The sequence below is a fragment of the Manis pentadactyla genome, chromosome 1 (assembly GCF_030020395.1).
Source record: "Manis pentadactyla isolate mManPen7 chromosome 1, mManPen7.hap1, whole genome shotgun sequence".
Classification (NCBI taxonomy): Eukaryota; Metazoa; Chordata; class Mammalia; order Pholidota; family Manidae; genus Manis; species Manis pentadactyla.
In genome coordinates this window covers 228,251,329-228,264,034 of record NC_080019.1, presented here as the reverse complement: position 1 = coordinate 228,264,034, position 12,706 = coordinate 228,251,329, and the positions used below count along the sequence as shown (strand labels likewise).

The 12,706-nt window shown below is 42.1% G+C and overlaps 1 protein-coding gene across 25 annotated transcripts in view; it reads right to left on the bottom strand.

Moving 5' to 3' along the window:
• FHIT (fragile histidine triad diadenosine triphosphatase) overlaps window positions 1–12,706 on the bottom strand; it is a 1,315,417-nt gene that overhangs the window by 296,514 nt on the left and 1,006,197 nt on the right. The gene's annotated exons all lie outside the window — the stretch shown is intronic.

Genomic DNA, 12,706 nt, shown 5'->3' with positions numbered 1-12,706 from the left:
ACTTTACCTAAAGAAAACAAGATTCCTGATTCAAAAAGACATATGCACCCCTATGTTTATCACAGCACTATTTACAATAGCCAAGATATGGAAGCAACCTAAGTGTCCATCAGCAGATGAATGGATAAAGATGTGGTACATATATACAATGGAATATTATTAAGCCATAAGAAAGAAACATATCTTACCATTTGCAACAACATGGATGGAACTAGAGGGTATTTTGCTCAGTGAAATAAACCAGGCAGAGAGAAACAAATACCAAATGATTTCTCTCATTTGTGGAGTATAAAAACAAAGCAAATCTGAAGGAACCAAACAGCAGCACACTCACAGACTCCAAGAAGGGACTAGTGGTTACCAAAGGGAAGGGGTTGGGGAGAGTGGGTGGGGAGGGAGGGAGATGGGGATTGAGGGGCAGTATAATTTGCAATCACAATATAGGTAGGTTACAGGGAAGGCAATACAGCACGGGAAGGTAATTCATGACTCTGTAGCATCTTACTATGCTGACAGTGACTGCAACTGAGGGGGTAAGGACTTGATAATAGGGGTCAATGTTGAAACCACTGTGTTGTTTTTGTGAAACCATCATAAGCCTGTATATCAATGATACTTTAATTAAAAAATGTTATTCCTTGAATAAACAAAATGTGGCATATCCATACAATGGAATATTACTCTGCTTTAAAAAGGAATGGGATTCTGATACACATTATAACACAAACCTTGGAAACATTATTCTAAGTCAGACAAACCAGACATAAAAGGACAGATATTGTATGGCTCCCCTTTTATGGGATACTCAGAATATTTTCATAGACATGGAAAGTATAGTAGATTATTACCAGTGGCTGCAAGGAGGAGGGTATGGGAAAGTACTGTTTAATGGGTACACATTTCCTTTGGGGATGATGAAAATATTCTGGAAAAGGAGAGTGGTGAGGGTTGCACAACAAAGTGACTATACTCAATGCCACTGAATGCTACACTTAAAAATGGTTAAGACTGTAAATTTCCTTTATGTATATTTTATCACCATTAAAACAGTATTTTCTGTTTCTCTCTTTTATAGAAAGCACATCTGTCCTCATTTCAAAACTCTGTCTCAGAATTACGTCTTCTTAGTGGTAAAGAGCCATAAAAGATCATCGACTCCAGGCCCCTGAGCTCTAATTCACTGATAGTGGCTGCTAAGAACGTCATGTTAAGGATTCTGAAGATGTTTCCAGGCACAAGAGAGATAAATACCATAAATAATTTGTGAAGCCCTCTCACCATTACACACAGAAACATCAGATAAGATACGACGAAATATTTTGACTTGCACTTGGTAATGTAAATAGGCAAACACAGAACAAGTGGCAAGAACTTAGATGGCGAGATGACAGTACAGAGACCACGATGGCCAGGGCCAAGCTGAGCTTCTGGAGGCACAGGAACCAAATAAGCAAGGTCATTTAGGCAGCTGGAAACTGGGGAACAGAAGAGAATTTTCTGGGACCAGGAAGTTCAAGACTGAGGGCTGCCTAGGCCCTCCTCAGGTCTTGCTGTTTTCTCCTGCCAGGGCAGGACTCCACGTAGCCACGCTATACATCTCCCTTCCCTTATAAAATTTTAGTATTTATTCCTTAGATTTAAAATAGTCTAACTTCAATAGGGCCCCAGTAGGTAGGGTGGTCATATAATGTGTCATCTGCAGAGAACAATTTCAATTCAGACGCATTTTACTATGCTCCGTGAGTTTTCAGTGCTTTGATAGACAAAAAGCCCACATGCATGGAGTAAAATGGGTAGTCAGCCAGTTTCTGCTTACTGTCACTCCTCATGACAATAGGGAAGTGATATTTTTAACCCTGGGTTACCTCTGTAATTTGCTTTAACCATAAACAAAAATAAAGCATGTGCTGGAAATTATAATTAGCATTAAAAATTATGCTTGCTGAAACCCATCTTCACACTGCACCAAAAAAGTGTTTCTCTGGAGAAAAGAAAATCTCCACAAAAATCAAGTTTCTAGCTATCTAAAAATCAAATTAAAATGAATTTAGATCACAGAATCAATACTTGGGGACTAAGGATCACTAAATCTGTTACTGATTTCTTGAAAAAAATTTTTTAACATGCATCACATAACACTGTCTTTATTTCTTAGAATTTTCCCTAAATCTTGCCAACACACAGTTTATGTAATGATTAATCCTTTGCATTAACTGCTTTATATTTCAGAAATATTGGAATGCAAATGAACTGTTCTCAGTAAGCTGTTTCATATAGTTTCTCCTATAAAGTATACTACCCACTTTGAATAAGTTACATGAAAACTATTGCATAGTTGGGAGAAAAATGTAGCTTATTAGGAGAAAAGTAAGATTCTGAATTATAAGAATTGACATATGGCTGTCTTGGTCATTTCCAAAGTTAAAAATTGTTGTACCATTCTTTGCCTCCGGTGTGATACAAAATCTTTTTTTTTCTGCTTTTTTTCTCTATTCTTTTTAATTTTTTTTAACTGAAGAGCACTTGTTGAGTTTAATCATAAAGAAGACTCTTGTTTTAATTTCCACTAACAATTGCTTCTTGGCAAAATGCTTTGTGGCAATCCTATTCAGGAGCGCAGAAACAGAAATGCTTTTCATTTTTCAAACTGCATATAAGGGTGGGGCGAATGTGTGAAGGAGCTAAGATGTGGATAAATGCTTTTCTCTCTGAATCCAGGGAAGGGCTTCTCCCTATGCTGGAAATCAAGGGGCAAGCTATTGGCTGGTACCCATAATGCCTCAGTGTTGGCTGCCATGCGCCACTCGGATCCATGATCCCATTAAAACCAGTTGTTTTCAAGAGTGCAAATAATAGGAGGGGAAAAGAGCACCAGAGTGGGACATTCTGTAGCAAGAGCACAGTGGATTCCTACCTTTTATCTAAGAAACTTCAATGCTTTAAGAGCAGGTCCTTACGGTACGCAGTGAAAGAACCTAGGCGAGATCCCAGGGCCACTCTGCAGTGAGAGCGGGAACGAGCCGCTCCCAGACCCTGCCCTCCACCTCCAGCCGACATCACACGGCCTCGTTACGAAAACTCGCTGAAAGGCCCCACCGTTTCCACTCTGGTTTGAGTCTTACTGTTGAAGAGGAGGTTCGTAGAGGTGGACGTCCGACTAAGCTAGGTTTCCTTTTATATGCTTGCCCGAGCTCTCTCTCAAGAACAGAGGGTTTTTCACATTCCAAAATAAAATACAAACCGACAGCATTCTGTATTTTTGCATTTCGATTCCCTGTTTTGTCAGTGAGTAATTATAGCAAATAAAATATTGCAGCTGAATGTAAATTGTTAGACAACCAGATCACACCAGGATATTTTTCTTCCACAAGGTTTACATCATAGCATGTTAAATATTAAAATATTGCGAGTCAAGTAAACAGAGGGTTCTTCGCTCAAAGCATTAATTTTAAGCAAATATTTCACGGTTATTCAGATCAGATGCCAGGAAACTAATGATGTTTTCTTTCAAATAAGGCCACTATATAATCTGGAGGGAATGTAGACAATAGAATCACATAGAAATAAGGACACTCATGACATGGAGATGAATTTCAGCCAGAATGGGAGAGAATTCATATGTAGGAAAGGAAGAAAAAGAAAGACTTCCAAAAGGGAATTTGGAAAAGAGCAAGAAATGAGAAAGACTGATTTATCCCTGGAAGAAAAAAATGAACATAAGGCTCATCTCAGAATACAGAGACCTGACTCAAAGTAAGGCAGGCAGAGAAGAAATTAAACGCTTTCTGATATGGTGAATTTCAATTTCTTTAGGTAGTTGTCAAGAAGGTAGAGGAAATTTCAGATCTATAAAAGATTACAGATCAATAAAATATCAATCAATAAGCACTGGCTGAGTACCTAATATGTGCTCAGCAACCAAACAGAAAATAGACTTGGCCTTCTCATGAGACACTTTACCATGGAGTGGAGAAAAGGAAATGTTGAAACAATGAACAATGAGAATGCGTGTATTCCACACCATGGAATCAACAAAAGGTGTAACTCTGAACTCAGTGCTACTGATGAGGTGATGGGTTAGAGCCCCAGTCACAGCTCCATCAGTTTATGAACATCTCCTGCTTTCCAAGCCCTGTGCAAGGTGCCTGGCATTTATGCGGTCCAATGTTTAAAATACTCCATTAAGAATTATCCCCTTTAGATTACTGAAGAAAATAAGGTTCAAAAGTTAATTTGCTTATGCCATGCGGTGAGTGAACGGTAGGGCCTGACTGTAACCCCAAGTGTCTGCCTCTCCAAAGGCCGGGTTCTTTCTTTTACTGAAGTTCTGGATTTATCCTAAGGCCTTCCTCTATGCATCCATATAGTGAAATAACCATTTAAAACAGAAACAAAAACAAATGGAGAAGCAGCTTGGGAAAAATTCTTTGTAAAGGAGATTACCCCCCACAGGATTAAAGAAATTCGACTATAGTATATAGAGACTTTTTTTTTTCTTTTAAATATTTCCTTGGGATGATATAACATATTCGCTTGAAAGGCAAGCCTTTTAAATGATCTCAGAGTTGAGGATTGGAAGGCATGGATGCTGGCGGCCATAATGGCTTCACAGAAAGAGGCGAATCTCCTTCACATGGGAGGAGCAACGAAGGGGTAGGGGGAGGAAAGCTGACCCCTTACCTCTTCCAGTTTGCCACTAAACTACAAATATGCCTGCAAGAGGACTGCTACAGATACACGGGGACCACCGGTGCATCACGTGAAGGGGCACAAAACACCAAGGGACACTTGAGGGCGGAGCCAGAAAAATTCACAGGAAGGGCAGAGAGCTTCAATTCCCATGAACTCTGGAATTGGGGATTCAAGTCAATTATAGTTACCTCTCCACAGTTCGAGGAGGCCTCTGCTGACATCTGGTTTAAAAATCAATTCTCTGACGATACGGTAATTGGAGGATAATTATTAGATGAGACTAAATACAAGCAAACAAATAGTAATTCTGTGTTTGAAGAAAATGACATATCCCAGATACAGCACCACTCTGTATGAGTATTGCTAATTAGGAAAATAGTCCAGCCATACTCACACTGGTTGAGGAGATCTAGTACCAGACCCCCCGTATCCTGCGGCTCATCAGCCTCCCTTCTGGGCAAAAGCCTGGAGCAATTGCTCAATCAAATTGACCTGACAGACATGCCACAATTTTTTTTAGGAAGATAATGAGAGATAAGCAGAAGAATAGGGGGGAAGGGAGAAACAGATTTTCCCCCTACCTGGCTGTTAACAGGGAAATTTTGGCATAAGCCTTCCTAGATGTTGGACATTTGGCAATGTTATCAGAATGGCATATCCACACACCCTCCAACACAGCAAACTCATTGCTAAAATTTGCCCTACAGACCTACTTATAAGATGCCCAAGTAACGTGCAATAATATTCATGACGGTGTCACACATAAAAACAGAACACTAGAAAGAACCCATATGCCAAGTGAATAAAACATATTTTAGTTCATTAATACAAAGCAATATGTAAACTGCTAAGAACGATAAAGTAGGTCTGTTCTTTTAGCCATAGAATGCTGCCACAGAGCCAGGTATAAATGGTGTATATAATATCATGCCATTTAAATAAAGTTTCAAAAGGTGTGTGTATATCATTTTGTTTACATGTTGACATCCCTATAATTTATTTTATAGAAAGGTATAGGAGGACCTTCACAGTGGTCACCTTCGGAAGAGAAAAAGGTCAGCAGGCCAAAGCAGGGGAGGAAAGGAGCCTCACTTTTCTTCTTGAATGTTTTAAAAACTATGTGGTATGTGCTATTCTAAGATAAATAAATAATATTAATGGCACACGGAAGCATGGGGGACCAGGTTAGAGAGAGCTACCAGATGAACCAATAATACAGAGCCGAGGGCGCTAGAACTGACTTGAGTTCAGGAAGTGGACATGTGTCCAAGCACAGGAGAGCACGTATGTGTGCACACATGTACACACACACAGAGTGAGCGTGCAGGAGATCCGTGTGAGGGCGCACTAGTCAAAGTGTATTTAATATTTGTAACAAAATCCAGTTTTAGTTGACATTTGCATTTACTTTCCTTGTACTTTAACCATTTCCACAAATAGTCATCAATTACCTGAAACCTTGACAGATGGTATTGGGTTAGGCGCTTTGCGTGTATTATCTCATTTATTTCTCCTTGAAAAAGCCAATGGTTAATATTGTCATCTTTCCATTTCATAAGAAGAAACGGACACTTTAAGATATCCGGTAATTTTCTCAGCCTCACATATCTGACAAGTGGCAGAAGTGGGATTCAAATGGGAACACCGCAGGCTTTAGGGCCACTACAGCCCCTGCCTCTGTTCCTGGTTCCCGTCTCATCCTTGCACTTACAGCTGTGCAGCAGAACACAATCAATCGATGCCTAGGTGAGATGACTTTCCAAACCCAAACTGGGAAGTTTTGAAAAGTGGGAACCATGAAAACATTTGTATTATATACATATGACCCGGATATGGACAAAGAACACATTAGAGTATGACGCTGCTTTGCAAGCTGTAAACCTCAGTGGTTAAGAAAGACACGTTCAGGGTCAGCCGCCCTGGGATGAATCGTCACCTAGCTACCAAAACAACGGTAATTATCTCACCGAGAGACAGCTATTTAACTTGCCCCTAATCTCCTTCTTTCATCTCTCAAATGGACAGAATAATGCCTGCCTCTCAGAAGGGTGATGAGGATTGAATGAGATCATGCATAATAAGTATTTAAAGTTCCTGTGACCCAGTAACCCCTCAGAAAATGCACTGTGTTTAATATTACCAAGTTCTTGATCATTACAAAAGTACCTGAGAAGTTCTAGAATGTTTTAACAAGGCAACATCTTAAAATATAGATGGCTCCTAGGCAAAGCCTTGTTTTACACAGAAACAAAGTGAGACCTGATCAGAGAAAAGATAACACTCAAGTTAGACTTTTGAGTTTTTATTTCGTGGTGAACACCACCTCTCCAAAACCTCCAAGAGCAGGAGCCGTTGGTCAGCTTATCCACAGCTCATTTCCAACCCTTTCTCTCCTGCCTACCACTATCCCAGAGCAGACTAAATACGCACTCTCCCAGCCCCACTTGAAGCCACGTGTGGCTCCCACAGTATAGTTCTTACCACAGAGAGGTGAGCATGTATGTGCTGGGGCACTCTCGGAAAGTGTGTGCTTTACCAATAAAAGACACAAACACTGATCCTACTTGTGTAAATGTGATCAAGATGCCAGGAAATAGGGCAACAACCATCTTGAAAAAGAATAAAATAATCAAAATGAAAAAGATGAAAAGCACAGCAGACAGGACTATCCCCAGGAGGAGTTCCTGGGACATGAGACGCCCTATTTGTTTAAGCCCCAGGCTGGCAGGGTTTCTGTTACACGCAGCTGAACTCATTCCTAATTGATGAAGTTCCTTTTCTTGTGGACAGTGACACGCTCTGGGCTAAGGGGGTGGCAAGTATCAGTGCAAAATCTCAGGACACTACTGGCTGTCTGAGGAAATTCCTAGGTGTGAGCAATCTGTTTTTTCTTTTGTCTTAATTAAAATGGGAGTCAATTTCTGGCTTATTTTTGAAGCTTATTTCTCTTGCTTTTGTTTTTTGCCTTGACCGTCAGGAAGAATTTCCCAATGATACCCAAGAACTTCCCATTCCCAGGTTAACCCAGTGATTTCAGAGAATTTGGGTCTTACTGAAGTTTTTGTTTTTTTACTTATTAATGCTCTATTAATTAGGGCATTTTGTCACTATCTCTGTGCACGCATTATACTTTCATATCCACAGTGCATGTCTGAAGTACAGGGATGATGGGATAGAGATGTAGACTGTTTTGACCCTATAAATATCTCTGTCTTTTGAAATGCTTAGATAGCTTTTGGTCACAGAATGATATGCTGCCTTCTACTGTCAATTAACCAATTTGTATAGGTCCAATTTTACTTTCTGACCAGATGACAAACCCGTGGGTATTGACAAAGTGCTTAATATTTTTTCCCCTAGATAGGCTCAGTGCTTGCCACAGTCATAGGTGCTTCAAAAATTCTCATTAAGTGCTATAAAACCGATATCCTCCTCCTCCACTGATAAGCACCTCCTACAAAAAGACACAGAGCTAAAAGTGCCCAGCCCTGGTATCAACCTGTCCATGACTTTGAGTCTCTGATCATCTGTCCAGGTAATTTCAGTTACGAAGGTAGCGATGGAAAGGACCAGTTGTACATTAAGGGAAATGGATAAAACAATGGTACTTACAGGTACAGTTTGCTATACAGGTATCAAAGTTTATCCCAAGGCCTAGCATTATGGTGGCCATGTAACAGCTTCCTAATAAACTGTTGTTGAAAGAATGAATAATGATGCACATGGCAGGACAACTTCCTGTGAATGAGTGTGTTTTATTCTTTCTAAAAATAGTCTTACTAAAATAGATGGGCAGTCAAAACCCCATACTCTGATTTAACTGGGCAAAGAACAGAACTCTATTTCTCTCTGCTTCCCTCCTTATCTGACGTGCAAGGCAAAGGACTTGTTAGTCACATGTCAAGAGATCCCACAGGTACTACGTGCCTCATCACAGCTTCACTTACCAATTGCCTTTGTTGTTTGGTGGATATTGATCTGGGAACACCTTGTATCTTGCTGAAGTCACGGTACAGCCACTCCTCACTTTTGTTTTTAGCTGACATGTGAGCTCGAGTGCTGTGGGCTTTGGGAATTTCCCCCGACAGTCCCCTTCCATCATGAAACAGCCAGTCAAAGCTTGTTATCCAGACTCATGTTCCAATTAAGCCAGCGCATTCCTGCCCACACCTATCAGTGGAAGCAGATTCAGGCCAGCACCGTGAAGGGCACTAATGGGTGCAGAAAATGGTCTGAGGAGCCGCAAGTTTAGTCTTGTTTGTTTTTCTTTCATTCATTCATTTGTTCATTCAACAAGATGCTTATTGACAGGTCCCACTGTCCATTTGCAAGCTGAAAATGTTGTTTGATTTCCTGAAAGGACATATATCTTCCCCAATTTTTCTCAACAGCACAGCATAAGTGATCCTGCTGTGCATCTGAAGTGCCTGATGTTGAGCTGGAGATGCTAAAAATGGAACAGAGTAACAATAGTGACAGTAAAGAACTCCAGACAGCAAGGTGGCCCCACTGTTGTGTGGGTTGTACACTGCTCAAGGCCAGGAGGTACTGTTGCTGAGTCAGTAATATGGATGGTGGGGGAGTGGTAGGAACCCCACACAGATGGCAGTGTGGCAGGGTGACCCCAGCTGACAGCCATCCCTACTCGAAAGGGTACAAAACCAGGACATTGAGAAATGAACTGGGTTTTGGTTTCGATAAAATAATTGACTCTACAATATATTTAAATTTCTAGTTAAATTTACAAACAAGAAACTGCCAACTAAGATTTCTTGATAAAAACCAACTTTTCTATACCTGATTTTAGTAAAGAGGCAAAAGAAAGAAGAAAATGATTAAACAACAGAAATGCTATTCATTAAAAAAAAAGTCAAAAGACCTAGGAATCTATGCTAAATACATCTGTTAATGTGGATAAGATACGGGTACAAAGATGTTTGTTGCAATGCTCTTATTAAATTGCTAAAACATAGGAGTGGCTAAGTAAATGACAGCATTTCCACACAGGAAATTCTATGAGGTTATTTAAAACATGGGTAGCCTTATAAATGCAAACACAAGGACACAGCTCCAAAACATACCCTTAAAAGGAAAAATGGAAATGAAACAATACAAATAAGGTGCTCCTATTAGCATATTTCATAAATTTATGTACGCAGTACGTGTAAAGGTATGAAGGGACAGAACAGGTCCTGGGAGGGTGCACGCCAGTCCTCTGAGAGTGGTAACCTCTGGGTGGGTGGAGGAGCACAGGTAATAGAAGAATTTCATTTTTTTGTATTTGGAATGTAAAATTTCTTATTATAATGAAGACATTTAAGTGGTAATTGTGTTATTAAAATGCACAGTCTAAAATGACAGCAGAATACTTCCAGGGTCCTCTATGTATAGTTTAATCCCAGACTGTCGTAATTCATGACAAAACCTGGAATCATTTCAAGACAACATTCCTAACATTACCTCTCCACTTCAATTACTCACTCTGACAACACACCCTCACTGAGCATGTACGTGGTATAAACCGTGCTCTGGGTACTGGAAGCCCAGTAAAAAGCCAGGCGAGGTCCCTGCCCTTATGAGGGTTTAGTCCAAGCCAGGAAGAGAGGTTCCGTAAGAGAGGCATATGTATTAAAGAGATTTTCAGATTAACTGTTATTTTCCTATTAAATAATTCAATTAACTACCATATTCCGGGCCCTGTGGATACGGGAAAGGTCTGCTGTGATCCCTCCTCAGAGACATGCTGGGCTGCACCGCTCATTCCCGGCCTATCAAATATTCATCGTCCTCACCCATCAATCAACTTCAGCTCCCTCAAACGGAATCCATAAAATAGTAATCCTTTTTATTTGGAGAGGGGTTGATACCTTTCCAAACACGTTCACACACATACTGTCTGAAGAGAGGGCTGATGGAGTGGGGGAGCAAGACAAGGCACACGTGTGATATAAAAACATCCGTCCGTCTGACACACTTTTCTGCCTCTGCTCTCTCCTCACCCCACTTGTCCTTGACCTTCAGCTCACAGCTTAGGTGTTACCTCTCCAGGTGGTATTCAGGCTGTTTGGGGGTCTCTCTTGCAGGCTTCCATTGCTTCCTGTTGCCTCCATCCCCCACCCCCAGCAGATGCCAAGCATGCTCTCTTGTTATCTCTATTGCCAACTTGGCGTCCCTGCCCATGGCACGGGACCCAGAATCACCTGCGAGGGGCCCTGGGTCTCACCCCACCTTCAAAGACTGACACAGCACGTAGGGGAGGGGTCGCCTTCCATAGTTTCACACCTCTCCAGGTGCCCTGAGGCAGCTAATCCCAAGAAATTATAACGGAGGTGTCACTGTGTCTGTCTCTACATTACTCGCCATTGTATAACAGCTTTGAACAGCGCCTGCTATATTGCCAATGCTCAATAGAGTTGCTTCTTCACCTTCCAAGAAATTCTTCCTGAGCTCCTTCAGTGTGCCACACTTCTGCTAAATGATGAGATGACATGAGCCAAGGTCACAATTATGGCCTCACTATTAAGATTTTTTTTTTTAAGTTACCTGATACCTGAAGCTGTTACCAGAACTTAGTTGGCACACATGTCCCTGTGTCCTATGGCAGGTAGGTCGCAGACCACCACCAAAGCCTTGGGGTCCTAAATGCTCAGATACCCCCCGGGAAGGCACGGGTACTAGGCTTCAGCTGCTCAGCTGTGTTGCGCGGGGAGATGCAAGCAGAGGGAGCCCACAGCAGGCCGAGAGGCAGGGCACCCCTGCTCATCGTAAGGGTGCAGTCAGTGACACAGGAGGCACAAGAGCAGGGCTCTGGGAGGTTTCCTTCCTAACTTTACTCTGTGGGCCTTTAAAGTAAGTTCCTTAAAACGTTCCCTCAAGGTAGCCAGAAGGCGGTGTTCATAGCTTCAGAGGATCAGCTAAGACCTGCTGCTATGTGCTGTCTGCTGGGCAGGAACTGGGAGCAGGGCCTACTGGTCCACCCGCATGACACATAAAGACTGGTTACACTTTACAAACTGCCTTTGCTCTGGGGTCCTCTTCACAGGAGAACTCCCTTGGGGAACTTCACGGAGGCTTCATCAGGATCTTTCTCATCTTCCGCATCTGCTCCTGCTTACACGGCCCCAGCTCCATCCATTCCATTCTCTCCCTCGCTCACTACGTGCTAGCTCTCTGTCCAGTAGCAGAGCCGCTGACCACATGTGCTCCTGAGCACGGGAAGCGTGTGGCCAGCCCAACGGAGATGCGGTGCAAGTGTAACATACGAACCTGACTTCAAAGGCTTAGTACTCGTGACCCCATTCACAGTATTTTTACATGGATTATATGTTGAAGTAACACTATTTTGGCTATATTGAGTTCCACAAAATACATTGTTGGAATTAATTTCACCTGCTTCTTTTACTGTTATTTTCTATTGCGGCTACTTTTATTTTTTTACTGCAGAAAAACTAAAATGACACATATGGCTGGCATGGGACAGACAACCTTTCTGTGCTGGCCTTTTCGTCCCTTTACTGTGATGAGCGTTCCCTCCACTGCTGCTTTGTGCAGGCTCTCACCTGCCCCCAGAAGCCTGTGTCCACCCATGGCATGCCTGACCCCTCCCCGCTCATCTAAACACAGCTTTGTAGCATCTCTGGAGTGAGGCTCTTCCTGACCACTTATCTTATTTCTTAGTACAAAGTGTCTCGAGACATGGTGCTCCTTGGATCACCTGCGCCAGTACTTCCCATGAGCGCAGTCCTCCGTGCAGGGCCCAGCACTATGCAGTCCCACTGAGTAAGGATCTTGGGGGACCTTCCTCAGACTCGGGATCTTAACCGGGCTCCCAGGCAACTCTGGGGCACATCAAAGTTTGAGAGCCTTGAACTTCTGATGGCAGTGGTTTCCCTGACTCTCTTCAGGGTGAACCATTCTTGGGAGAAGGGTTAGGGGATGAGGATGGCATGGGGAGGTCAGAGTACACTGCCTTCTAACACTGGGGAGAGGTTAAAAATGGTTGGTCTTGTGGTAC